This window comes from Odontomachus brunneus, unplaced genomic scaffold, assembly GCF_010583005.1.
Source record: "Odontomachus brunneus isolate Ranch 3 - 2012 unplaced genomic scaffold, Obru_v1 Obru_scaffold_091, whole genome shotgun sequence".
Classification (NCBI taxonomy): domain Eukaryota; kingdom Metazoa; phylum Arthropoda; class Insecta; order Hymenoptera; family Formicidae; genus Odontomachus; species Odontomachus brunneus.
This window is the reverse complement of record NW_022639541.1, coordinates 1,264,363-1,273,256: the sequence shown is the minus strand read 5'-3', so window position 1 is coordinate 1,273,256 and position 8,894 is coordinate 1,264,363. Positions and strand designations below refer to the sequence as shown.

At 45.6% G+C, this 8,894-nt stretch overlaps 1 protein-coding gene across 1 annotated transcript in view; it reads left to right on the top strand.

The window, feature by feature from the left end:
- LOC116848221 (discoidin domain-containing receptor 2-like) overlaps nt 1–8,894 on the top strand; it is a 254,478-nt gene that overhangs the window by 127,936 nt on the left and 117,648 nt on the right. The window lies entirely within an intron of this gene.

The window sequence follows — 8,894 nt, the reverse complement described above, 5'->3', positions numbered from 1 at the left end:
GCCGCCGTTACCGCCGTATTTTCCGGCGAATTAATATATCGCAACGCGGTATAGCTTAATTAACGTACGCCGTTATTTAACGGCAATTTTTTGTTTTGCGCGAGCCGGCCGAGCACGTTTGAGCGCACGACGGTGGAATTAATTCTATTCCGAATTAATTTGCACCTACCACCGCCGCCGCTGTCCACCCGGTCCGCGCGCTTGTGCATCTCACTCTCTTCCTCTTCCTCCCTCGTTCTCTCCCTCCACTATCTTGCAAACAGTCGCGAAATGACCGTGGCGCAAAACAGGGGATCGCCTTCGGCGGACATGCCTCGCGGGAGCCTCGTCCACTAACGCAATTATCACAAAAGGACCTTTGACGTATCATGTCCGAGCTAAAAAGAGTATTACACCTGGCCGGTGGCGAAAGGGTTGGGGCCGTGTAACGCCTCTGGTAGCCGCCAGTGCAACGCATGAATACGAGATGCAACTGGCAGAGTACGCGCGAGAGCCAACTACCTCATCCCTTCTCCCTCCGTCGACCTCACCCATCCCGCCAGCCCCTGACTCTCCCGCCGTCGCACTTCCGTCCCCCTCGCTCGCTCGCCGGCTCGCTCGTATTTAGATATTAATGCGTGGGGCCCGGTATTCGCCGGCGGTTTGCAGTGCAGCGGCGGTTTATACGAATATTCCATCCCACGGGACGTATCCCGCCCAGCAGCAAGCCGCGGTTGTAGAACCGAACCGGGTGCGCGCACGGTACCGAGTCGAGAGTGTGTAAGAGAGAGAGAGAGAGAGGAGAAGGGAAAGAGAGAGAAGGGGAGAGGTATACACGGAGCGTTAGTCGACGGCCCCGCGGGCTCTCCGATATTAATACATTCCATTACCGCAGACAATGACCGGCTGAATGGGCCTCCGAGTCTTGATGAGCTCCGCTGTGCGCAGCACCCCACATCGCGCGCGCGCCTCCTCCGTGGTGCCGGCCGTGCACGTCACCATCTAATTTAATACAGGCCGGCCTCGGGCGTACGAGCGAGCGCGTACGACGAGGTGCTGCGGACGTTTACAGCCTCCGCCGTTCTCTCTCCTTTGTGCCCTGTGTGTGTTGTCGGAAAAGAAAAAAGAATTCGAGCGGGAAGGAAGGGGTGACCCCGCCATTTTCTTCGGAATTTCGCGAGATGATAGGCCGACGAGCGTTTGCACTCACCCTCTCTCCCCCCCCCCTCCTCCCCCGTCGCTGCGAATTACCGCGGTTACGACGCACATTTTTCTTTTTCGCCCCACCGTGTTCCTCTTTCTTCCTCTCTTTCACTTCGGGCGCGCGTGTGTGTGTGTGTTCCGAAAAAAATAGGAGCAGGGCAAAACGGAGAGGAACGCCAAGTCGAGTTTTCCACGCGCTCATTTTTCCGGACCCTTCTCTCTCTCTCTCTCTCTCTCTCTCTCACACACACACACACAGACACTCTCTGTCTCTCTTACCTTTTTTCTCACTGAGAACGCTTCAGTTGCGAATTAAAACAACACGCGGCTGGAGATGCGAGTCGGTCGGTTGCGCGGGAGAAATCTCACCGGTGTGTAAACACGCGAGATACAAAATATAGAGAGTTATGCCGCGCGTGAAACTCGGGGCGAAGGCGGAGTCGCGAGAAAATGCCCCGCGCGAGTCATCAGTCGGCGCGGAAATCCCCGGCGGGCATCTCCAACGGCGCCAAGATCCCTCCGAATATGATGGAGTGCCTTCGTTAATTTCAATTGCAATTGAAAACCTGAATTATAACGCCGCGAGTCGCGATAAATCATCTGTGAATGGGAGAATAAATAGCCTCCGCCGACGCGTATCGCGCAAGTGAGAAGGATAGAGAGATAGTCAGGGGAAGAGGGAAGAAAGAGAGATAATGGGACGCATCTTTCCCAATTATCGAGTGAAAAATTTTTGACGCAACATCGAGCAAGAAGGGGATACGGAAAAAGATGGCAACAGCCTTCTTCTGTGTCTCACAGCCGCCCACGCGCCCCTTTCGACGCGCGACTGGTTGCCACGAGTTCTTTCGTTTCTGCCGTTCCTTTTATTCATGTTTCCGTTCAACGGCATTTTCCCAGAATGAGTGCAATTAAGATGCTCGGCTGCGAGGGGAGCAACACCGGCAAGATACCGTTCGCGGAGAAATTGGACGTGGCTGAGAAATCACGGGACGACTTTCGCCGTGCAATTCCGCTCCGGGGGCGCAAAATAGCGGCGCGCCTAATTTATTCGCCGAGGCGAAACTGCGATTACGCGCTAATTACATCGATGCATATACCATCAGAAGACGTTGGCGAGGCTTTATTTTCGGGCGCCAAGCTCATCTCTCTCGTTATTGTCTACGTAACCGTGCGCGTCGTAAAACGCGTATCGTTAGCGTTATCACGCGGCTTTCCGATGGTAAGTGATGCTTATTAACCTTCCCACCCCCTCATTCCTTTCACGCGCACACGCGAGCAACTCGGAAATATGATACGGAGCATTTTCCTAAATAGAGGAATGGCAGGAAACCGCGCGCGATACGGGATATTTACGACGGAAAGAGTGCGCGACGCGCCAAGTTGGCGGATTTTTACGGGCTCGTAATAGCTCTTACTCGGAGCCATTACCTGATGCACTGTAATTTAGAAAAGCGCGGTTGAAGGAGAGACAGGCGGTTTAAAGGGGACAGAGGCGTCGCGCAAGCCGCGCGTTATGCAGTCGACGATTATTACCACGGCTCGCGCCCGTCGCCACAAAGTGGGCCCTCCAATTTCGATCCAGACACTTTGAACGTCGAGAAAGAGAGAGAATGAGTGAATGAGAGAGAGAGAGAGAGAGAGAGAGAGAGAGAGAGAGAGAGAAAGAGAGTTCGGCAAACGATCGGAACAGAAACGCCGCGAGCATCGGGAACGAATGAACATTACTTCGAAAGTAGCCTCTAATCTAGTTCCCATATTGAAAACACTTTTGGATCTAATTGGAATCCAACCCTATTTCTCACAATAATAGGTTCAAAATGGGAAATCTATACAGATTCCGATTAGAGATGTAACGTTTTAAACATGTGAATCTCTAAGTGAGTAAATCCAAACAGATCCCATTCAGTCATCCCTAATGTGTTCCCAACAATTTTTTCTGGTTTACATTTTAAACTAAAATTTAGAATATATGAAATATTTTGAGTATTTACTGATATCTAAATAATCCTAGACAATATATCCTAGACAGATTCTAGACAAAGAATCCATGTTTGGGACAAGAAAGAAATTCCCAATTAATATCGTAGTAGGATAATCTATTTTGAAATAAAGTTGGATATTATGATTGAAATCTTGCATTTAGGAAAATACTACGAAATTTCTTGATTTTTCGCGAACGCGTCAGGGCGAGATGTCTGTTGCGAAGGCCCTTCTACAATACGCGGAGTAAGCTTGGCGTAAGTTGAAGCAAGAAATAAAAGCAATTTATTTCACTTATGTCTCTCTATACACTGGAAGATACACCCCAATCTTGGGTAAGAAATTCGATGTTAATAATTTCGGTGTACACGCGCAATTGCTCGCCGCGCGCAGACGACGCGTTGATGAACGTTCTAGGACCGCGGAATGAACCGACGTATTTTTCTCTCGCGAACGGAACGATCGAACAATCGAATCCGAGCAGTCCAGGTCTCCGAGAGCCGTTTAATCCCGCGGTACTCGCGTATCTCGCGGCCCACAGAGATAGCGGACGAGCGAATGCTGGAAACAGACAGACAGCGAGAGACAGAGAGAGAGAGAGAGAGAGAGAGAGAGAGAGAGAGAGAGAGAGAGAGAGAGAAGAGGGGAGGGGCAGAGAGAGAGAAAGAGAAATAGACTCGATTGGTAAGTGTCGGGGCCGTCTTGCCGATTTCGCCAAGGAGAAACACTATGGTGTGTCTTAAAGAGGTAGTTTCGCCCGGCTGCAGTCCATCGCGATAACATTTATTGCGCGAGAGGCGCGGCTCGCGCTCGATCTTACGCCCCGGCTGAGATACACCAGCCCTCGTCGCCATCGTCGTCGTCGTCGTCGTCGTCGTGCGGACTCATTGTCGCGGCGTTTAGCTCTCGAGAGAACGTAAATATATATATTTTACGTCGCCAACAAAGCCCGTCCCATCCCGTCCCGGCCTGTTCCGTTCCGCCGTCGGCGGGGTTCTGCACTTCGCTATTTATTCGTCCGTGGAGAACTAGTTCGCAAAGTTCGCCCTGCGCGCTTTCTCGCGCACGGCCGCCCGTTTTAATTCGCGAACGCCCGGTCCGCCTTACAAAAGCGGAATTTTTTAGGCGAGTTTAACGAGCAGAAATCGAGAAGACGTGATTAAGGGACGAAGCGTTATACCGCGTTGCTCCCGTCCCGGGAATAATTTCATTCAATGGCTTCCCCCCTTTCCCCATCTTTCCTCCACCTCCCGCTCCCCTTTCTCTCCCGTCCAACCTCCGCGCCTTGGCAAGGTCGACGAACCGCCGATATTCTACGATCTGAATGTCTAATTGCACAGATGAGATCGCACGCGGTACCTGAGCCGTGCGCGCCGCACGGAAAAACTTGGGAGTATCGAATAATTTCACGTAATTAAGGAAAACGCGCATAACGCGCTCTGAACTTTCCGCGGAGAAATTTCCCGAGATTTTCCCAGATACATAGGATTCCATTAGAATGTCCAAATTGTCGCAAAATTCATTGTCCCATTACAATACTCCACTAAGAGCAAAATGTTTAGTATTTGTAACTATAATCGTATAGAGAAATAATTGTTATAAATTATGGTCAAGACAACCATTTTTTAGTCAATTAATTTTATATAATTTCACTATAATTTTAGTCATAATAACTTTATATGCATGTTACTACTACTTATCGGGCTGGATCGCAATTAAATCCCCAAGAAATTGCCTATGCATCGCATCGAGCCGAAAACTGAGAAGTAACTCATCGCGGTAAAAATTCCGCGCGCCGCCGCGATTGGAGGGATTTCAGCGGCAACCGCGGCCGATATCGTCGTCCTCGCCGTCGTTGAAACGCTAATAACGACGTCTCCCTTTCTTCTGCACACGGCGAGATTAAATTCCGCCCGTGGCGGGCGCGGGACGGTGCTTTTGTCACGAGAGTCCCTTAGCCGTTCGTCGATCGCCGGGCGCGAATCGTCGTTCCGCACGGCGGCCGTCAATCTTCCGGATCGATCGTTTGCATAATGCAGACGCGTTAACGCGCGCGCGAGCAGATAACGGCGAGTAGCCCGCGCGCTGTCACACTAATTTCGCGCGCGGCCCGCGGTGGAAAATTTAAGTTCGCCACGCTGTCTCTCCTCTCGCCGTGCTCGATTTAACGGACCCTGCGCTCGACGCACCACGTCGTCATGAGTCGTGCGGAGCGAACGCGGGATTTTCGGCGCGGGGACGGCGACGTGTCCCGCGCGCAGCCCAAGGAAACGATTACACCGGCTGGTCTTTTTATTCCGGGGAAAAGGAGGAGGAGAAACACGCCGTGGACCACACACCGCGACTGGCACTTCTCCGCTCTCTCTTTGCTCTCTCCTCTCTCTCTCTCTCTCTCTCTCTCTCTCTCTCTCTCTCTCTCTCTCTGTCTTTCTCGCGACCACACTCTCAGAAAGTTATTATAAATAGAAACTCGTGAGCCGGTTTCGGACACCGTCGCGGATTTTTCACCGTGCTAAAGGAACGATGCAAGCGCGCGCACGAGAGCTGTGAGATACCGTCGTCGTCGAATTGTCTGGGTGAATTTGCGTTTGCATACATTTGCATTTCGTTTAGATAGCGCGGCCTCCTGTAATTTGGCTGAGATTTTATTTTGTTTATTTACTTACTTTTTGTTTTGTTAGTAAGAGAGAGAGAGAGAGAGAGAGAGAGAGAGAGAGAGAGTAATGCTTCTCTGTCGAGAAGCAAGCAGATGCGTTGGTCAAAATGCATCACGAGGAAATTATAAACGCTTCGGTATTTGAAACTACGATCCACCCTCGCACAACAACCGCGAACACTTTTCAATGCCGCGAAAGCGTTAATTAATTTTAGAAAGAGAAAGAAGGTAGTGCTTCTTTGTTGAGAGGCAGGTAGATTCATTGGGCAAGCTGCACCGCGAGAAAATTATTAACGATTCAATACTTCAAATTGCGCTCACGTAGCAAGTGTAAGCATTTTTCGATATCGCGGAATCTATTTTTAGAAAGGCAAAGAATATAACACGCTTCTTTGTTGAGAAGAAGATACATTTGTCGATCAAGATGTATCGCGGGAAAATTATGAACGCCAATACTTCAAACCACGATCCGCGTTCGCGTAGCAACCGCACTTTTATCCACCATGAAATTATTTATGCGTTTATTTTTGTTAGAAAGCATCACCCCTTCGTGAAAAAGCAGATGAAATCATTGGTCAAGATGCATCGCGAAAAATCGTAAACATTTCAATACGAGAAGTCAGGAATCGTGTTTGTATAGCAGTTGTAAATGTTGTTTTTTGCGCCTAAAATAAACTCATTAATAGATTTTATTTTTCGTTAGAAAAAATGAGAAGATGATGCTTCTCCGCCGAGAAACAGATGCATTGACGAAAATGCCCGCGAGAAAACTGCAAATGCTTCGATATATGGAAGTAGGATTCGCTCAGCAGCTGCGAACGCGCTTCTACATACCACGGACTCATTAATTTATGTATTTATTTTTCCACCCGTGTACGGACCTATCACACACGCGTCGCTATCAGCAATTGACGCCGTGTTACGTTCGGCATCATTGATGCGCGTTCGCTCTCGACGTTCGTTCCTGTCGAATTCATGTTGTGCGATTTCAGCCCGATCGCCAGACGGATCGCCGTCGCCGATATCGAGCGCGCGCTGCAAATGCGGAAATTAAAATTCACTGGCGGACGCGTTTTAAATAAATAACATCGCTCGCGCGCACCCCCCGTTTGTTGTAAACTCGGGAAAAATAATACCCTCTCTTGACTCGTTCTATCAAGGGAGGAACGTTTGTTGACGGGAGGACGCGAATTCTTTTGATATCCGCCACCTGATCATTTCGCGAAAGTCGATATTTTTCTAACGGAATCGTGGAAAATCGCGATCTGTTCAGCAACACGAACGGAGGACCGTTTATATGCGTTTATATTTGTATAAATTATTTTTAGTACATTTATTCATGTATAATTATTGGCGAAATTTGTCTTAGTAGCTTCAGAATTTCATTTTTTCCTAACCAAGACTGGATATGATTTCTTTGTCATCCATTACGTAATGAAAACACGATGGAAAATCGTGTTTTGTTCAGCAATGAAAATAAAGAATCGTTCAGGTGTGTATATATACGCTTGTGTTGTCAAAATAATTTATATTGTATTTATTCGGGTATAAAAATATTGACAAAATTCATCTGATTCGCTTTAGAATTTTATTCTTTCCTAACCAAGACTGGATAGAATTTTTTTGTCACTCGTTATCTTTGCTCACAGAAGTTGATTCTTTTCTAACGAAAACTTTCGATAGAAAATCGCGATTTGTCCAGTAATGAAAACAAAAAATCTTTAAAAAATGTGTGTGTTATCAAAATAATTTATTCAAGTATAAATATTGACGAAAAAAATTCGTTTCATTCGCTTTAGAAATTGATTTATTCTAAACTAAGATGAAACTTTGTTATCTTTCTATTATCTTCGTGGTTTGTTTACCACATGAATGAGAGCACGCGCTTGCGTCCATTTGTTGTTGTCGAAAAATCAATAATAAGGAGTAAAAGAGAGTAAAGAATAAAAATATATACAAAAAGCGTATCGCGATATTGAGTTGGATCTTACCCAAGTCGAAAATTTTATTCTATATTTATCCTGCAAATTCCACCGAATTTGAAGAATAAGTATAAAATTTCTGTATATAACATTATACGTATACTATTACCGTACTCTATGATGATAATTATTCGTTGATGATAATTACTTATGTTTTCTCTACGTTAAATTGTACTCAGACGCGATGAAAAATATATCAGAATTATTAATATTCAATTATCTCAATAATTTTGTTAGCATTTGATTTTGGATGTCAATAAACAGTGTACTAATTATGTAATTTACTAAACTTCGAACTAAGAATGTGAGATAAACAAATATAAAGAAAATTCAAATGGAAACAAAATAGCTAAGTAAATAGCTAGTAAAAAAAAAACAATGTAGTAAAAAAATAGCTAGTAAAAAAGTAGTAAGTAAATAGCTAGTAAAAAAAAAAAACAATGTAGTAAAAAAAACAATTGAGTATCCAATAATGCTGTGCTTTAATTAAAATTGAAATTTAGCTTTAGTATAATAAAACAGCTAAACAAAAGCGAATAGAAAATATTAACAAATTTATGAGAGAGATAGAGATAGAGATAGAGAGATAGATAGAGATAGATAGATAGATAGATAGAGAAAGAGAGAGAGAGAGAGAGAGAGAGAGAATATAATTCATAATAAATTTTATAAATTTATGATAAAAGCTTTATAATGCAAGAAACATTATTAGACACAAAAAATAGCATTTGCGAAATTCACATTAAATACAAAGGTCGATATTTATAGCTGTAAATTATTCAGCATCTTTTTCACTAAGAACATAATTACAGATTTAGATCATTTGGATCGATATTTCTTATCGCATAATATATGATGAATAATCACAGATTCACGAAACTAATTATTAATCAAACTACATGTTATGAATGCCGACCTAAATTTCGACTCGAGTGTCTCCCTATTCTCGAGAGAATCGTCAAACACCCGAAAATACAAAATTTTTTATTTTCCTGCATAATAAATGACTCAACATACCTTCGAATGTACGACGTGTCGTTGCCCCGGGCCCGTTTCTCTCGTGCTGACGCTCCCCCCCCCCCCCCCCCCGC